The sequence below is a fragment of the Sarcophilus harrisii genome, chromosome 6 (genome assembly GCF_902635505.1).
Source record: "Sarcophilus harrisii chromosome 6, mSarHar1.11, whole genome shotgun sequence".
In the NCBI taxonomy this organism is placed as follows: Eukaryota; Metazoa; Chordata; class Mammalia; order Dasyuromorphia; family Dasyuridae; genus Sarcophilus; species Sarcophilus harrisii.
Window position 1 is genome coordinate 3370517 of NC_045431.1, and position 20477 is coordinate 3390993.

Below are 20477 nucleotides of genomic sequence, written 5' to 3' on the forward strand. Positions count from 1 at the left end.
TGGCAACATTATTATGAGAAACAAGTTCAGAAGTAATGGTACCCAACGCTCCTTCCTTGCGGGCACACACACACATACATACACACACACACATGTATGTATAAATAATTGGATATTCTTCCTGTGTGTGTTTTCCTCTAATCTCAAGGGGCTCAGAATAAGCAGGGCTGGATCTTTCTGACCTGAGATTACAGTTGAATCCTCAAGTAATTCTTGTAATCGAAAGTCAATTGCACTGAGCTCAGTGCAAACCTTCAATTGAGAGGCCAAATGTTAGCCATTGCAAAGAAAACGCTCGTTTGTAAGATGCTTTTACAAGCAACTGCTCAGACTATGGTGTCGCAGGGACTTAGAGCTGGAGGGGACCTTTGGATGGAGGGCCTCCATTGTTAAACCCATAGAGCCGTGCTGTGAAACAGGAGCCACTGATTGCTACGGGAGAGCTCCCTATGGGCCTCTTATTAATTTTAAAATGTAAAATTATGTTTTATTGTATTTTTATTTATTTCGTTAAGTATTTCCCAATTATATTTTAATCTGCTTCAGTTGGCACTGGGAAGCGTTGCAGGCAGCATGTGGCCTGTGGGCTTCGTGTTTGGTACCTCTGCTGTAGAGGAAGCAGCACATAGACTAAAATTAGAATGTCGCAGAGAAGTTTAGTTCGGTCCTTGTGGAAAGATGCTATGTAAATTCATGAAGCGTTCCATATTTTTAAATGGAAAAAATACAAACCACCCCAATTTAAAAAATGGTCATGGAACTTAGAGATCAGAACCTTTCTTTTACAAGTGGAAACTGAAGACGCCCAGCTTTAGTGACTTTCTTGCTGAAAATCTCAGATAGGAAGTAGCCTTAAACCCAAGTTTTCAGATGCTAAATCAGAGCCCTTTTCATCACTCTATATCTCTGCTTTATAAACTGGATTATAAAGATTGGCATGGGGCAGCTGGTAGCACAGCGGATAGAACACTAGCCTTTGAAGTCAGGAGGACCTGAGTTCAAATTTGACCTTAAAGACTTAACATTTCCTAAATGTGGTGACCTGTGCAAGTCACTTAACCCCAATTGCCTCAGCAAAAAACAAACAAAAAAACCATAAAGATTGACCTGCTTTTGGGGATGTTACTAAGATAATACTTCACTGAATAGTAGTTTAATCATATGTATAAATGTAACGCTCTATTAATAGAAATATATTATGCATTTTAAGTTCTTGGGGACTTATCATGAACCACATGATTCTCAGACCCTGAGAATCTTGATGGAGATAGTTTCATGACCCTCCGCCATTTGTATCACTCCCGCTTTCCTACTTTCTGGATTCTGCCCTTCCCCAGAGGAAAGAACAACTCAGGAGCTGGGAGCATGCCCTCTGATTTAAAAGTGGTCAAGATGGCAGATTAGGTATATATTGTGCAATATTCCTAAAGTATCACAATACCAGGTCACATTTTAAAAAGTATTGAAATCTTTGCTTTTTATGTTTCCAAAAGTTTCTCCTCTGCATATATAACAAATGTAATCAATTTTAATCTAACCATAGGTACCCTAGTGGGGATTAAGGTGATCAGTGTTACCCAAGTATATTTAAAAGGGAAAAAAGAGAGAAAAGAGGGAGAAATCAGCAAAATAGATCAGCCCATTAAAGAAAAAATTCTGATGATACATATGGTGATCCATTGTCTCTGCAAAACAATAGGGGAAGGGGCCTTCCTTTATTCCTTACCAATTCATTTTTATATACCACTCTTTTTACTTTATGACTTATGAAATACAAACTCCCCACCCCCACCCACAACAACCACTCTGGGAGGTAAGCAGTTAAAGACCAGGCTCCTCTTGTAATTATAAAGTAATTTGGGATCAGATGATGTGGATTTCCCTTTCATCTCTGACCCTTCTGTTATGAGATGTGGGACCCATGGCTTCATCTCTCAGGGAATCTATTTATAAAATCCCAATAAACAAGAGCTGAAAGGAACTCAAGACACCTTCTGTTCTACTCTGATCTCTGCCATTTTATAGGTGAAATCTTTGAATTGCTTGCCTTCTCTCTGGGTCTCTGCTTCTTGATTTGTAAAATAAGAGGGTGGAAGTCACTAATCCCTAAAGTCCCTCCTACTCTTAAATCCCATTTCACATATAGCCCTCTTGATGAGGAGATGGCCAGGAAGTCAGTAATGTGTGAATAGATCAGGCTACAGAAGAGAATGGCACAGTAGCAAAGAAATAACCTTAGACAAAGGGGTCTCTCTCTCAGCCTCGGATACTGTTAAGTGCCCATGAGTTTGAGACTGGGCTGGGGACCATGCTGAATGTGAATCTGAATTAGGAAGGCTCAGCCTATGAAACAGGAGACTTTAAGGGAATGTAACTACTATATAGCTTCATATATCTTAAGAGTTAATGTGAAGAAAAGGAATTGGCTATGTTCTGCCAGACCCTAGAGAGTCAAACTAGATTGAAAAGGTAGAAAATATAGAATAGCAGATTTAAGAAAAGGAAGAACTTGCCAATAATTAGAATTGTTGAACAGAAGATTGGGCTACTTTGGGAGGTAGTGAGCCCCTGGGGCTCTTCCTGTAGAGGTCAGAGAATCAAATTTTTGCTTTGCTAGGGATTTGGCTATGAAGTGTGAGGTTCCTCTCAGCTCCTGCGTTCAAAAGTTCTAGGATTCTGTTTTTCTCCCTCCACTCCAAACCACTGCTCTCTGAGCCAGGCTTGGAGGCTTGATGGTGATATCATTTTGGGAAAGGCATTTAATGGGTACATCTGTGTAGACAGCTGCAAACAACTGTCTGGGTAGATAATGAATTCAGGACTAGGGAATGGGCTGAGGCATTTCCTTGGCATCTGCAGTGGAGAACAAAAACACAAAAATAAAACCAAAAGGAGCTCTTTTTTTCATCTAATCATTCGTTCCTCTAGGTTGAAATTGTTATCGATGGATTAATATCTCTGATAGATCCGCTTCTGGAAGGGATGAAGAGCTTTTGGGACAATAAAGAAGTCATAAAGCAAATTTCCCCCAGTCTGAAAATCCAAGTTTTCAACAGTGATCTGGATATTTCATCATCTCCTTTCAATAACTTTCTCATTAATTGTTCTAAGACTCTGCCCTTTGACTCATGTGGACCCACCGGCCAAATATCGCTGCCCGGGGCACGGAAGAGACCAAAGCATCAAACGGGTTGGAGATTTTCCTCGGCGTTGCTTGGGAGCTGAGAGTGACATGCGAGGATCATTTGGAAAAGATTTGCGGGAAACAAAGATCCCGGTTGTGACCGTGTGGCAAGCCCTCGCCATATGCTTTGACAGAATCTCGGGCACCGGCGGCAGCTGATTCATCTGCTGGAAACGTGCATGTTGCTGTTTTCACGCCATTTTTAAAGTGTGTGCGAAGGTGCGTGTGTCCATGGGTACACGGTGCAATGGATGGCCGAGCCCGTCCCAGAACATTCACGACCCGTGGGGGCTTTAGAAGCTGTCCTGAGTAGCCGGGCATGCCCCGTCTCAGAAACATCAGCAGCCTCCGTTATGTTGCTGCTGAGGGCAATTATTTCTTAGACATATTGTTTTGCTGCCAAAAGCCATTTGGTAGAGATAGCAGCCCTTGCACAGGAAAATATAATGAGGCTCAGAACTGGAGGCAGATAATATTACCCTGCTCAGCTGCAGGAAGAGACATGAAAGCCTTTGGAAAGATGATTAAATTATAAACATTGATAAACATGTTTCCATTATTAGGTGTTGAAAGAAAAATTCTGTTTGCAAGGCACATTTATAAAATTCACTAAAAACATCTCCCCAACCCAAACTCCGAGCACTAATAACACAACAAACATCTATGTGAGACCTCCGAGTGTTTGTGGGGTGCCAGTTAATGGGCTGAGGTCTTCCCATTACATTTCCCTAAAAGAGTTAAATGAGTATTTTTCCTCACCAGAATGCTTTAAAGTAGACTGTATTGGGATATAATAATTCCCATTATTCAGATAAGGAAAATGAAGCTCAGGGAGATAAAATGATTTACCCAGTCATGGGACTTAAATGGGTTAGAGAGAATTAGAACTTAAATTCCTGTCTTTGATTTAGAGTTCATTGCTTTCTCACTATATAATTCATAACTGATAAATAATGTAGCATTTTTCTTATAACAAAGTGTCACCGTGTGCGTTTTTTATGGCTCACTATCTCAGAAGGAGCCATGTAGGAAACTGGGAAGAATGTTGACTCTGGGAGACAGAGGACCTGGGTTCAAATCCCAGCTCTGTCATTGGCTTTCTGGGTGACTTTGGACAATTCCTTTACTCTCTCTGATTGTCACTGTGGTTTAGCTGAGTAGGGAAACTGTACTCTTCATGACCTCATTTGGAGTCTTTTTGGCAGAGATGTTGGTATAGTTTACTATTTCCTTTTCCAACTCATTTTACAGGTGAGGAAACTGAGGAAAATAGGATTAAGTGACTTGCCCAGGGTCACACAGCTAATAAGTATCTGGGGCTAGATTTGAATTCAGGTCCTCCAGACTCCAGGCACAGCACTCTGTCCCACGGACCTTGTGGCTAAAATGAGCAGTAGTTGTTGATTTCTAATGTCTCTTCTCTATGTTGCTGTTCCTATGTATGGCATCCTCTCCAAGGACAAGTGGTCATATTGTTGGGGCCATCTTACTGGGTGAGAGGATATAGCAGAAGACATAATTTATATGGTGCTGAAAAAAAATGGAAAAGCAGAGTTTGGGTCCATGGGACCATGGGCTGATCATGTGACAACTTTCAATTTTGTTTCCTTAGCCTTAAGTTAAGAATGTGCGTTGTGTCCCCAAAGTCTTGATGTAGTTTTAAGCTGTTACTTATATGTTCCTTGTGTAAAACTTGAGTGAGACTTTGGGAAGAGCTTGAATGCGTGCTTCCTAATTCACTGGAGTGTTGTGAAGAAAGTATTGAATATAGAATTAGAACTTAAGTTTTTATCTTTGAGTTAAAGTGCATCGCTTTATGTAGAAATATGAATTGGAATACATAATCTAAGATGACTAGAAAAGACTCCTGATGAAAGATGGCTTCCACATCCGGAGCAATAATACAGAGTTTGAAAACCGACTGTTTTCAGACCATGTCCCAGGGGGACAAGGGGAATTGGAGTGTGGAGGAACTGGTTTCTGATGAGGCAGAAGAAAGCTAAGGATGTGGAGGCAGAGCACCTGGGCTCAAATACCGTCTCTGCTATTTATCTCCCCACTGACCCAGGGCTAGTGATTTAACTTGTCTGATCTCCATCCATTTGTTTCAGAAGAGAATGGCTTAAAGGTCTTGCTTGGCTCTAACTTTTGGTGACGCTGAATTCCTCGGGGTGGGACTCTTTTCTGTTCTGACACAGTGAGGTGATATCTAGTATCACATGATACACAGGTAGATCCCATCATAAATACTGAGGACTGTCACAAAACACAGGCAGATTTAGAGCTAGCTCCTCTGCACCAATACCTGAAAACAATCTGTTCTCCAATTCCTTGTAGATGCCCAAGTTTTTTTGGACTTCTGGCCCATGAAGCATCATGTCTACACTGATGGACTTTAACCTCAAGTACGGGAACTAGATTATTAATTTTCTTTTTATTCTATTGATGAGTGGGTCTTGTCTGGAAAACAGCTTTGCACTTTTGAAATAAATGTTGAATATATCAACTAAATGTAATAAGATCAAGATTTATTCTCTTTATTGTCAATTAAAGGCATCACAAATGGTTCACTGACTTTTTTCATCTGAGAAAAATTACTTCCCAACCCTCATTTTTGGCAGCACACTTTTAAAAAATGTTGGAAGGGTCAGGCTTCTTATGCTTTGTTCCATCAGACATCTCAAGTAATCTTTTCATGGAAATTTCTTTGAGAAAACTCAGTGCTATAATTTGGGGTTATCTTTCTACCAGTTAGGATTTACACGAACAGAAAGGATTTTTGCGTTAACACTGCATTGATTCACCAAAATGATAAGAAACAAATCAATATGAAAATCCATAAAAGAGGAATGTGATATAGTAAACAGAGTTCTCTATTTTGTTGTTGTTCAGTTTTTAGATGAATCTAATTCTTTGTGAGCCCATTTGGGGTTTTCTTGGAAAAGGTACCAGAGTGGTCGGCCATTTCCTTCTCCAGCTTATTTTACAGATGAGGAAACTGAGGGAAATGGGGTTGACATGATTATTCCAGATAGGAAGTATTTGAGATTATACCAGGTCCAGCCCTCTGTGACCTATGGCACCCAGCTTCCCTTAGTTCTGAACTGGGTAACCAAGACATGAACCTGACAGTGCTGGCCAAATCTCTGAGCCTTTATTTCCTCATCCGTAAAATGGTTGATGACAATGACGATAAATAAAGTGAATATTGTGTAATTATTCTGGTAGCCGAGGGGAACTCTGGTTATGAGTTGTAATAATGGACTTCTGTCCCTTTTCTGAAGAGGCGGGGGACTGTGTATGGAACATTGCACATATTGATTGCCAGGCTGCAGGGATGTATAATCAGTAGTTTGGCTGAACTGAGTTTTGGGTATTTTTTTTTTGCTTTGTCTCTTTTGCATTTTTACTTTTGGCTCTGAAAATAGAGATAGAGAAAGGGGTAAATGCTCAACTCCACAGAGCAAAATGCCCCTCCCGGCATAAGCTGATCTCTTTGGGTCTCATCCCCATTCTGCAGACTCAGTCTTGGATCCTCAAAATCCTTCCCAACTCCTTCAGCCTCTGATTGGAGGACTGGCGGGGTTTGGGGGGGGGAACACTCAACTGCCCTTAAGGCTTTCCTCTTGAGAAAGCATCACTTAGACTGTCCTGCTCACTCTCTACTTAACCATCGTCATCTCTGATTGGTTCCAAGTCCAGAGAATAAGATGAACACCCCTGGCACCTCCTTGGCTGCCTGCTCCCATTTTGTTTCTTCTCCCATTCAACTATGAGCCACCCCTGACCAAGGACAGGGACTACCTCACTTTTTCTCATTTATATCTCCAGCTCTCAGCACAGGCCCTGGCACATTGCAGGCACTTAATGTGTACTGAGCTGAATATAAGAACAGTCACAAAAACAGCTTAAAACAATACTGTAAAAATTGCACGGAGCAAAATAAACTCAAAACAACTTGCACAGCGAGGAAACAAAATTGTCCAAATATCCTACTCTGAAAAACATCAAGAAGCCAGGACCAAATTATTTTGGGGGAGGATTGTTATTCTTAAGGGTCAACAGAGAGTAGCAGCATCCTTATTTGTCTACAGACTACATGGCCAGAGAGGAGGGCTGGGGTTAGGGGAGGAGGAGTTTACCTGGCATAAATGGCATAAAAATAATACAGTGGGTTCCAGAGAAGTAAACAAGAATGTCCTCTGGCTACGAATCTGGGAATTCTGGGACCAGGGAGGCAGGCTACCGAGGGAAACCAACAGAACTCGTCCAGAAAGCCAAGATGGAGGAATGTAGAAAGTCACCACGTAGGGCAAATTGTACTCTTGCAGACCTTCTGGGAACATCGGCTCTTGTTAGTCGTATTCTACAATTCAATTGCATTTATCCGTTTACCCTCAGAGCAGTTAGGGATTCTGGGGGTCATCTATTCTAATCCTTATCTAAACAAGATCCTGTCCTGCAGCATCAATGACACAGTCATTTGTTGGGAAGCCTCCAATTCCAAGGGTAGGGAAGCTCATTGCTGCCTGTTCCACTTATAACTGCCCTAATTCTTCAAAATATTTTCCTTGGCCTGGGTTCTACAACTAGGAATGTTGCCCGTGATTTTTCCCTCTGGGCTCATATCGAATAAGTCCACATTTTATACATAGCAGATGACTCAGAAGTTATTCTCATGACTTATTCAAGGTATAATTTTGATCTTCAACATTTCTCAATGACCATTTCTGGATAATTTAGACCCACCCTCCAGCCCAGAACTACCTCATGGAAAATCAGAATTGGGCTCTTCTCTAGATTTCTGAAACAGTAGGAAAAAACAGCCTTTGGGTGCTGAGACAATAGGACACGGAATATGAGACACTTTACTTATTCTAACCAAAAAAAGAAAGGGGCAGGTGGGCGGCACAGTGTATGGAGTAAGTCAGAAAGGCTCACTTTTCTGAGTTCAAATCTAGCTCAGACACTTGCTAGTTGTTTGACCTGGGGCAAGTATGACTCTATTTTTCTCAGTTTCTTCATCTGTAAATGAGCTGAAGAAGAAAATGGCAACGGTATCTCTGCCAAGAAAATATCAAAGGACTTAGGAAGAATTGGACACAACTGAAAAATGACTGAATAATAAACAAGAAAATAAAAGAAATCACATAAACGACTTAAGGCAACTCCTTTTTCCTGGGAATTGCTGTCTTCCTTGGGGACCTATAAATTCCCCCTCACTTCTAATAGTACCCTGGATGTCAGCATCATTGAAGAAAAGGGAAATGACTTGGAGTTTTTTTTTTACCTCTTCTCCACAGTCCCATCTTCCTAGGGTTTTATGCATCCTTGTATTTTATTCCCCATTCTAGTGAATTGAAAGCCCTTCCTTGGGCCTGCACAATCCATATGATTTACAGTCTCCATGAAAGACTGAGTCCCTGTTTGTCCCTATATCATGCTTCTATCCTGTGTGATTCCTTGACTTAACTTCCCATTTGGTCCATGAATTACTGTGGTCCAAGAATTCCTACTTTTCATCTTCATTATGTGACCCCGATTCCTCCATGCAAATGGTTCCCCAGAGGAGCCTTGTGAATATTCAGCTTCTCCCCCATTGAAGGAAGTATGAAAGAGCAGAGACTTTTCACCGTCTCTCTCTCTCTTCAGAGCTTTACTTTTCTCTTTTCTATTAAAGACCAAGCCATGATGATGAAGCTCACTTTAAGAATTAAACATAAATCTTCAGTTATCTATCATCAATCATCATTAATGTGCTATTAAAGGAAAATTACTACACAGAACAAGGTGAAGTCTCTCCCTATCAAGGAATTAACCTTGTCAAGGAAATTTCACAGCAAGCTAAGGAGATATCATCAATATCAGAACACGGTCCCAAGTAGGAGGAGAAAGCACTTTCCACTCTTGTAAGGGGAGAGAGCTTCAGGGGAAGAACAGGGGTTCAGTGGTGGGACAACAGGGGACCAGGAAAAGGCCTCCATCTGCCCATTACACATAACTGGAGAAGACAAGGCCAGAGTGATCAAGAGATCCACCTAAAATCCCAGAGCCATTCAATAAGTCCCATTTCAAACCTTTAATTTATGAAACATTTTGTTTTACCCAAATACAAGACAATTATAAGGTCTCTTAGTTCTAGTCTGTTGTGTGATGGAGCTTAAAACTTAAAAATGTGAAGCAATATCGTTCATAACCCCCCCCTGTAAACCCAGGTCATAACATTGCTAAGCTCTAGTCTCAGGCCAAGGACGGAGCCGGCTGTGGGGTGGAGGGCAGGGGCAGCCGGGGTCCGGATGAGAACACTGAGAGTTGTGAGGGACCTTCGGCCATGCTCCTTAATTTATAGCCCAGAATGATGAAGCCCAGATGGTCCCTTGTTCTATACCACAGAGACATGTGACAGAGTCAGAATTCAGACTCACTTATTTAAACTCTCTTACTCCCTAATCAAATGCTCTCCTGGCTATAGCACACCAGCTGCAAGACTGGCTCCTCAGAGAACCTGGAGCTTCCCTTCTCCTAGAGAGTGGATTCAGAGAGCTGTAGTGTCTCCAACGCTCCCCTTACCTGGGCGATGGAGGGAGGGGGTCAGCCCCCAGACTCTGCCTGCTGGTTTGGGAGGCTCCTTTCAGTAGCCTGACTCTCTCTGACACGTTGACTTACCTAGTTGTGTGTGTGTATGTATGTGTGTGTGTCCCACCCCTGTACATACACACACACACACACACATACATGCACATGCACATGTTCCATTTAGGAAGCCAGCATCAGCATAACACATCACCCCGGGAGGCTCAGCACCCCAACATTCTAGCCGCCTTGCTACGGCGGTGTCGCATCCTGGCTGAGGAGCCACCCTGAGGATGCTGCGGTACCGCCCCCGAGGGTTTTTCTGGGGTATTTTTCCCCGGCTGGACAGCCTGTGAACAAATGCAAGAAGAACTGTCAGCGTGGTCCCTGGAGTAGGCTGTTAATTGTGCCCGAGCCTGTTGCTGGCAGCTCGAGCCCAAAAAGCTGGCTTTACCCTCATTAACCAGATTGCTTCCATATGTATGAAAGTGGCAGATCTGCTGAGAGTTAGGGAGACAAAACTGCTTCAAGGAAGTTTTCCTGCTAAAAACAGAGACACGAAGGTCATTGATGTTTGTGAGTAGCTGCAGGAGCCTCTGAGTTATCGCACACAAATCTCTCTGTGGGCACAATGAACAACATGTTCTCAAAAAGAAATCTTGGATTTCTCACCCTCCAAAAAGAGGGGGCCATAGTTAGGGGGCCATACAGGGGCAAAGGGGAAAGAACGCTGCCTGGGGAAGAACTGGCTTTGAAACTTAACTGGGTTATGCTGTTGTTTGGGTTGTCTCAGGCAAAGCACTTTACTTTCTGGACCTCAGTTTGCTAATCTGTAAAATTAGTGGTTGGAACAGATGGGTTCTGAGATCCTTCTCAGCTCTAATTCCACTTAAGCGCCATCATTCTCCCGTTGTCCACCATACCCTCACCCTTGTAGAAACACACAGGGATAAAAAGGATAAGAGAAAAGAGGAAAACTGCTTAAAATGGCAATGTCCCTCCTGGTCCTTGACCAAGCTAGCTAGGTACCGTCCCCCTAGCCCTGCTCTGTCATGCATTACTCCTGCCACACAAGAACAATTTTCCCCTCCAATGATCCACAGCCCTTCTGAGAGTCAGGGTATGTAAGATACCATCACAAAACAAACTTCTGCTTGTGAATGAACCTAGAAGCTAACTCTCGAGATTGTATCCTCACCTGATGGTCAATCCTCAGGGAAACTGGAGTTTTACATCCCATGGGAACTGTTTTCACTTCTTTGACTGTTCAAAAAAAGATTTATCCTTCATGTGTCCTAGAAATCCTTGGTCTCAGCTAAGCTTAGCTGAAAGGGAATTCTAAGCTCTACCAACCTCATAAAACATTTCAGAGGGGAAATTATGTGGAAATGCATTTTATTCAATAGTTCTCTGTTCAGTTAGTTTAATGAAACCAATATTGGATGAACATCCCGAACACTTTCTCCCACATTCACTAGTGATACGGTACAATTCTCTGAATGTTTGTCAGGTCTCCAGATTGTTTGGGGTGATGTAAATGGATCCCCGTGAAAATCCATTCTATTATTAATGTGTGATATATTATCCATACCTTATCATATTTGTTTTTTACAACATTCCCTTTACATCCGTGTTAAAGGTTAGGACCTCACGGGGGAGGAAACTTGACCAAAGTCAAAAAGCAAGGCATGCAGGAGTCAGGGCAAGACTCTCCATTCTATATTTAATGAGCTTTCTATTAAGCCATGCTTCTTGTCACAATTCAGGCCCAAGCCTTGTAAAATGTTCCTTTCCAAAGCTGATTAATATTGAAGAGATGAATTGAACGTCATTGCAGCAGTGATGTCTTAGACAGAGAAACGTGATGGGGAATAGGTGAGATAAATAATAAACACTCACTACTGTCTGAAATGTCATATTCAAGACTCTAGGTGGGCAAGAGGTGCTAAGCAAGAAGGTTAAAAACAATCCACATATCTGTTACTCAAGACACTGGCCTAGAAAAGAAATGTTTCTCCTGGAAATAAAGACTGAGAAATCCATTAGAAAATCCTTCCAATGTCTCTTGTTTAAAACTGAATCCATTTAGACTTTGTGTTCTATTCACCTTTCCCCTCTTTTTTTTTGTGAACATTTTCATTTATTAGAGCTTTTGGTTGTAGGCAAGGACAAATATTGGTTTCTTCTGTGTGCGAGCACAAAGAGAGGCTATGAATTAATTTCAGCATTCATAACTTACCCACGGTAGAATTAGAAGCTATAGATACTCGGCGCCATCGATGGAAGAAGTTCTGAAGGGGAATTTATTCTGAGTCCTTGAAGATGAGATGTAAAAAATGTTGTTATTTTGTCCTCCCTTCTTTTCATTCGATAAACACCTGTCAAATACCCACTTTTCAATAACTGATGATAATAAATGCCATATCCGATATATGAAAAAACCATGGCTAGATACTAAGAGAGGAAGGAAAAAAATAAATAAGGAACTATCCCTGCCCTCAAAGAGACTCAAGTCTGAGAAGGGACAGAGTTACCTGAACTTACAATATCTTAACAAACCACAATGAATTTGTGATCTCATAGTGTGCAGCTTTTCTCCTGGTCGAACAAAACCTCCACAGGCTGTGTGATTCTTGTCTACGTCTTTCTGGAAATCCTCCAGAGATTTATGCACAAGTCCCAAAGGCTTCTCCCTGGGTTCTTTTAATATTCCATAGCTAGTGAAATGTCCGTGCTGTCCATCTGTAGCTCTTCACTTTGCCACTTCCTTTACCGGTCATGAATATGCTCATAGGAATAAAGAAAATGATGAACAATACTTAAGTACAGTGAAAGATGTTGTGGCAACTGTAATGGGTGTATTACTCTGAGGACACAGATCAGATTACTCTGAGGATCACAGATCTCTGCTCTAGTTTTTATTAACCATGTGATCTAGTCATTTTTCCTCTGAAAATAAAAGGTTTGGATTAGCTGATCACTATAGTCCCTTAAAGGATTGAAATCTATAAAATTTATTTGATTCACTTCAATTCAATTCAACAGACAAAAAGGGAAACTTCATGGGGGAGAAAGGATTTCAAGGACCTTAAAGGATGCTTATGATTTCCCAGGTGGAGATGAAAGGAAGGGGCCATTCTAGGTTCAGAGGGCAACATGAACAGAGGCAGGAAGGTGAGAAGGTACAGGCTGTATTGAGAAGTGACGGCTGATCCAGTTGTGGAGGAGTACAGCATCTGGAGATAGAAGCAACAGATTTGAAAGTGGGTTAGACCAGGGCTTCTTCAGCTTTTTCCATTTGTGACCCCTTTTTGCCTGAGAAATTTTTTTGTGATCCTGGATATGTAGGAATATAAAATAGTGTACAAATCAAACAGTTACTGATTAAAAAAATCATAATTTTGCAACCCCCCACCTTCAGTTAAGTGACCCCCTATTGTGTCATGAACCTCAGTTTAAGAATCTTTGGGTGAGACCCAGATGGTGGAGGGTAATTAGAAACCACCAGGGCTACTTAAGCAGGGGGGGGAGGTGATTCTCAAAATCTCTCCGCTTCAGCCTCCCTCCTGGCAGATATTCCAGGTGTGCCCCACCTTGTTTGGCTTCCATTTATTCTTGTAATAAACATTTATTGAATTCCTGTCATGTTCAGGACCTGGTGCTCAATACTTCAAGGTGATGCAGAAGGTCTCTGTCTCACAAAGCTTGTGCTCTAGGGTGGAGATTTGGGGCAGGTACAGAGATACAGTTTTTAGTGAGTTTATTGTCATGTGCCATGGGAAGAATATTCAGACCTAGGGTGAGGAGAGCTGGTAAATCATCACATGAGGAAGAAGAGTCAGCACTTCCATGTTTACAGACATTTTTAGCTCTAGTATATGTTTCCTTGTTGGATCCCTCCAATAAGCCCTTGAGAGCCTGGTTAAATGGTTGTGTTCCTGTTGTGTAGATGAGACAAAGGAGCCCCAGACAGCCTTCCTTTGGTGAGTAAATATTGACTAGATGTCAGAGAGGGAAAGGGCCTTTCTCAGGATCACAGAGGTAAATAGAGAAGATAAATAAGAAATACTCACTAGCCACTGAAATATCATATTTGAGACTCCAGGTGGGCAGGGGGACGGGAAGCCCGGTCTCCTGACTACAGCGCAGAACTCTTGCCGTTACTCCCCTATGAAGGTACCTGGAAAGGCACAAAGTACTCCAGATGCCCAGTGTAGCCTCAGTGTGATCAGTGGGGCTTTGGGATCCAGGCCAGCCTCCTCAGTTTATCAGTATGGATGCTGAGAGCTGAGAGCTGAATAAGGTCACAGAGTAGTGAAGCAGCGGAGCTCAGGTGCAGGGCCCGGCCATGTCCCTCAGACTCCCAAGCACTCAGACCTCTCCTGATCATCCTTGGGATGGCTGTTTGGGGACATACACTAGAGACTCTATGTTTTATTTAATTCTGCACAGCCATCCCCTGCAGCTGTTTTTAAGCCTGAACCACATGTGGCGCGAATAGTGAGCTACTTCTTTTGATGAAGGGTTGCAAAACAGAAGCTGGGGCATTTTCCAAGCCTTTGTTTCCAAAAGGCACCAAAGAAAACACATTTCCTTCTTTTTTTTCTACACCTGCCTGCATGTCCACACACACACACACACACACACACACACACACACACACATACACAGAGCCATACACTCCAGAGAAAAGATGATTTCCACTTAAAAGATGTCTTGCCATTGATTAGCGGAGAATAAAGTCTGACGTAGTAGGCATCTCGGAAATAAAGCCGTTGCTCCTGGCTCTTCCTGGGCTGCGTCGAAGGGCTGTTTAGCAGCATCCTAAGAAACATCTGTCTTTTCATATGTATGACCATTTTTTTCCTCCCTGTAAGTCCTGCAGGATTCCTGAGCTTCATTAAAGGAGGGAATCTGCATGATTGTTCTAACGACCATCTGCTCTGGGCCCTGGGTCCACACCTTGTCGGCTTCTCAGGGCATCATGGCCGACAGGAAATAACAAAAACAGTGAGAAAATTCATAGACTTGTTTTTCTTGTTAATAATACAGGGACTTCCCTTTTCCCCTGTTTAGAAATCTGTTCCAGGGAAGAGTCCACCTTTTTTTTTTTTTTTTTTTTTTTTTTGATAGTTGAGTTTGTTTGAAGTACCTGCCCCCTGAAACTAGGTATGATTTTAAAAGATGAAAAAAACTTGGAGCCAAAAGAGAACTTATGTTTCACTCATTCCAGCCTGTCTATGTTAAATATGGATAAACCAAGGCTGAGAGATGGTGAGAGCTTTGCTCAAGCTCATAGAATAAGCTTGTGGCCGTAATAGAAAAGGATCATTGGTTTAGAGCGGGAAGGGGCCCTGAGGATCATGGACAAAACTGGAGTAAGGTTACCTTCTACCCCCTCATCTCCCCCTCCTGAGAGCCCTATCTCCTTTTAGGGCCCAGCTGAGGGGCCACTTTCTCCTTCCAGACTTACTGATCTAGGCCCGTAGAGCTTTGCTTCCCCCAGGAAGGACTTTGTGAGCCTCTCATGTAACTGAGTGTGAGTGTGAGCTTCCTGAGGACTGGGAAGGCTCCATTTCCCCTCTTGGCATCTCAAGGCCTCGTGCCTTTCTTTGTGCAGAGCGGGCGTTTACTGATGGTCCTTGACTTGGATTCATTTGGTCTCAAAGGTGAGAGGTCTTCCATTAAGGAAGCTCAGCTGGTTTGTCTGTGTCCGCCCAGGTTCTTGCAGGGCACGGACTTAGGGCCAGTCCATGGCTCCAGATCCATCACTCTATCCCTTGCCCCATTCTTCCTGCTCCGGTCTGGGTCTGGGGAGATCTAGAGCAATAGCCATCAGCACCGGTGATTTTGGCTTCAACAGCCCCTTTTCTCCTCCGATACAATATGGAGCCTTTTAGATCTAGCATGTGAACACCTTGTAAAAGCATACTCGCTGAGCTGTCTCACCTAGTGGTTATTAAGACTGTGACTTGACAGAGCCCCAGAAAGCACAGTTGATATTTTGTGAGCATTGAAACCCCGGGGACCTCAAAGGCGCGCTTGATGTGGCTGCAGGACGCTCCCAAAGCCATTCCACTGGCCCGGCCCGGCCCTTCCGAGAGAAGACACGCAGACTTGTCTGTAACGTGAGAAGGATCCTCTGGAGAAAGTCATTATGGAAAGCACAGACATGGCCCCATTTAGGCAGCAAGAAAGGGATGTAGAGCTTCAATGAGAAGTCCCTTTCTCTGGGTGGGAAAAAGACAGGAGATAAATTTTCTCTCCCTCTGACTTAAGCATCCTCTCCTCAGATCCCAATGCTGAGCCTGTTATCTCTCACAGATTCCCTTCAGTATACAAGTCCATGTTCCAGAGCACACAAGCCCGGCAAGGCTCTGCCTGTTCACAGCCATGTTCTTTCCTTCGCCTTTCCTCTCTCTCTCTCTGGAATACCCCCCCCCTTTCTTTTGGGCTCACCCAAGCTCTGGCTCACTGAAGATCATCTCCTCCGGGAGGGATTTCCCAACGACTCCTTTCTCGCTGTAGATAGTCAAGCAGATGAGCCTGGGATAGCCAGTATTTCTTGCATGTGGCAAGTTCCTGCCAATAAAATTATCATCCAAAGTCTGACAATGCTCAGCAGTGTCCTGGGCACACGTCCTTCATGGCCCTCCCACCATACTTGCCATGGGGTTTTCTTGGCAAAAATTTCCTTCTCCAAACAGAGGTTTAATTGACTTGTCTTGGCTCACACAGCTAGCAAGTCTGAGGTGGGATTTGCACTCAGGGCTTGCTCCAGGCTCAGCCCTCCATCCCTGCCACCCTGTTGCTTCTGGGCACCCGCTAGGGTCTGGGGGCAGCTCGGTGGTGCAGTGGATAGAGCACCAGCCCTGAAGTCAGGAGGACCTGAGTACAAATCTGGTCTCAGACATTTAAAGTCCTACTTATGTGACTCTGGGCAAGTCACTCAACCCCAATTGCCTCAGGGAAAAAAATAATGCTACAGGGCAGGCATTTCGGTTTAGATACCTTGCTTTCCCTCGTTTGATCTCCAACCTATAAGCCCAGCACAGCTAGCACTTGGTTAAAAAAACGCATGGAAGTAAGTAATATAAGGACATTAACATTTCCAAATTCAGCTTATTAGTTTGCCTTTTCTCTTCTTATATAGTGATTTTATTGGTAATTATCACTACAAAATCATGATTTTCTACATAAAATTGCTAACTATATATACATATATAGAAACACATACATATATATGTGTCTCTATAAAATCACACTAAATTTGCAAATTACTTTACAGAAGTTATTTCATTTTATTCTCCCGATAACCCTGGGAGGAAAGTTCTATTATTATCCCCATTTTCTAGAAGAAGAAGCTGAGACTGAGAGAGGCTAGGTTGTTTTCTGCTATTCACATAGCTAGCAAGTACCTGAGTTAGGATTTCGACTCCAGCCCTCCCCCTTCCTGGCCTCAGGTACTCCTCTGCCTAACTAACCCCTCTATGACCTCTAAAACAAGGTGCCAGAAAGTCATTGATCTGCTTGGGATTTTTGGTTTTGGTTTGTTTGGATCTTCTGCTCTTGAGGCACAGGAAATATTCAATTTAAGAGATGGACAAGCCTTCTGAAGTCTTCTGAGCAAGTGCCTGAGACGGGCCCTGCAGCAACAAACAAAACAAAGCAACAAAGTGGCTCCTGCCCTCAATGATCTTCCCGTCTTCTGGAGGATACACCACATAAAGGAGTAATTATTATAAAGAGAGGGAGAGAATTGGATCTCTCTGAGCAGCCATACACCACTCTGTATCTTTTTTTTTTTTTAATTTAATGCATCACCATTAAAAATCAAATTGGAACTCCACTTAAATGTGATTTGGACCACATCTGGAAACATGGTGGCCCTGTATTTGACTCCTCTCATCCCAAGAAATCAGGGATGGCTGCTGGTAGTAGGAGGTAATCCCTGAGCTGGAAGCTAAAAGCAAAATGAAATTATCCAAAATATGGAGGCAGAGATGGGAGAAGGGAGGCTGTTCCGAACTTGGTCCCAAGTCTCAGTATTCATCTGGACCACATGACTGTTAACATGGCTTGGATGAAATGGAAGTCACTGACATTGTTCGGTCCAGCGAGAGCGAGGACCACATCCTGCCTCGGTGGCCTCCAGAGCTCCATCTGAGCCATGATAGGACCAAAGACCCCCCTGGGTCTCCCCACCTTCTCCTCTGCCATGTTCAGTGCCTCCTGCTCCTCCCCTTCATTCTGCAGCAAATCGTCCTTTTATTCTCGGTGGACTCCTTGAGATCAGGAGCACCTCCCATTTTTCTGTTTGTACCCCAGATTTAGCACAGCTCTTGGCACACAATAAGAGCTCAATATATGTTTCATTTTCATTTATTTCTATTTAGACAACTGAAGAGAAATTAAGGCAATTTTTTCCCCAATGATTCAGGCTACAGAATGATTTCAAGTGACATCCTTAGTTAAGCGAGGTTCATTGGGTAACTGAACGCTGTATTCTCCACTTCAGCAGAAGTCACTTTCCTTTGACGTTGGTCTCTGACTCTCCTGAGCTCCTGACTTTGCAGGGCCTTTCTGTCCCGGGTCTCAGAAACGTCAGAAGGAGAAACCACCAAAGAGCCCGTTTTGTACCATTTGGCAAGGCCAGGTATTTACTCCACATAAATAAATGCCTGTTAAGCTGAAAGGAGACCTAGCCTTGATCCGTTTTTTGAGTCTCATCCAACTCCTTACAACCCTATTTGGGATTTTCTTGGCAAAGCTATTGCAGTGGTGTTCTGTTCCTTCCCTGGCTCATTTGACAGATGAGGAAACTGAGGCAAACGGACTAATGGCAAGTCAGATGTCGTAGCTAATTGGTGTCTGAGGCGGGATTTGAGTTCAGGAAGATGAGCCTCCTTGACTGGGGGCCCAACACTCTGTGCTCTATGGGGTCACTTAGAAGCTCTGACTGTAGAAACTACAAAAAAGTATCTTAAGAAAATAGATCCCAAACATCATTTAACAAAGTATTTATTATATGTCTACTGCATACCCGACACAGCCATTGGGGATAAAAGAAGGAAAATGAACCTATTATTGCTCTCAGGCAGCTTGCACATGTCTCAGTGTTTCCTTGTCTCCTGATTGCTCTCTCTGACACTGATCTCTCCTCCCTCCACTCAGAATCTTAGCTCTTCAGATTCAGAAGGAATCATCTATTTCAATGCACACTGATTCACCATCCACATAGTACCAGGATAATACTCATCTACATTCATTGGCTGTGTTCTCTTTAACTTTCCATGGCTCCCTAGTGCTTATCAATAAGATTTAAAATCCTGACCTGCTAAAATCAGGCTCCACTTCCTTAGTCGCACTCATTCCCCTCTCTTTAGGTACTCTAGTCAATACAAAATTCAGCTTAGATTGTATTCAATTCAAAGAATCTTACTCTCTGTCTCTTATTTTCTGTAGGCCCTGCTCACCCTCCATGCCTTTCCCCACCCCATTCCCTCTACTTAGCAGGGACTTTCTCTCTCCACTGCTTAAAGTTCCTCCCTTCCTTCCAGTGTGCCGGGAAAGCACTTATTTCTTGGCCACCTCTTCACTCCCAAGTGAAAGTAAATTGTTCCACTTTAAGGGGTTTTTGCCTGGGGCTGGAGCTTTATACTTCCATCACCCTCCAGTGTATTGAAGATATTTGCTAATTGTTTCCCTCTTTAGATCTGAACTCGTGGGGAAGTTCATCTTTACTAGGTCTGTTCTTGTACGCTAAATGTACGGCAGAGAAAACCAAGTTCCTATTTCAGAGTATCTGCTCACTAAAGGCTTGCTGAATTACACTGAATAATTATCCTTCCATGTTCCCAAGTGCCTCAATCATGTTGTTTTTTTCCTTTCAAAGGAAGACAAAAGGTATGAAAAAGAATAAGTTTTCTTTGTACCATTAGTGCGAGATTGCTCTAAAGCCCAAGGAAAGATCTTAGTGATGAGATGAGTTTGGGAAGCAAAAAGCCATTTTTCCATAGCCAGCCTCTGCTTCCCCTTGCCCTGCCCCATCAAAATGGCCATCAGTTAGAGGGAGCAACTTTGGCTCAGAGAGAAGGTATTTCTCTTATAATATGTAACGGAGAGGAAAGGATGAACTCTGGTTCAAATATGCAATGTGGGAGAGATGACAAAACATAGAGGGATTTTTCATAACATGGCAGGCTCTGATTCTACTCCCTCAGAGTCAGGCCTGTTATATTTCCTCCTCCTTGTTTTCAGGTACCTTGAGGGTGCTGGATTTCCCTTCCTCTCGGCTATCAGCTCATCCCCACAGGAGATGTTCTTCCCATTATCCCTCAATTTCCCTCATTTTGGGAACCAAATAATTAATACTTCAGTTCCATTTAGCTACTTGACACCCACCAATTAGCCCTTACAAAGGAATATTTATTACAGAAATAGAAGAGAAATAAATAAGCATTTCTCACAATGCCAGGGTTTTATTCTCCTTAAACTACCTCAGCATCAGGGATAGAGAAGAGGGATTAGACTCACAGCTTAGTTCAGATCTTACATAGTATTATTGGTCCCACCACGTTCACATCCAAAGCTAGCATTGCTGCCAACTTCTTTTGGGCCGGAGTCCCCGACTCTTTCTCCTCCGGGCACTGACGCTGGGCTGGGGGCATTGATGCTGGGCTGACTAGCACGCTCTGACTGGGTTCTTGGGCTCAGGGAC

At 43.0% G+C, this 20477-nt stretch overlaps 1 non-coding gene across 1 annotated transcript; it reads left to right on the forward strand.

Annotated features, from left to right (window-relative positions):
• Positions 1-604: 604 nt before the first annotated feature.
• On the forward strand, positions 605-713 carry LOC111721385. The gene has a single exon (XR_002770615.1). It is a non-coding gene; the product is annotated as a U6 spliceosomal RNA (small nuclear RNA).
• The last annotated feature ends 19764 nt before the right edge of the window (positions 714-20477 follow it).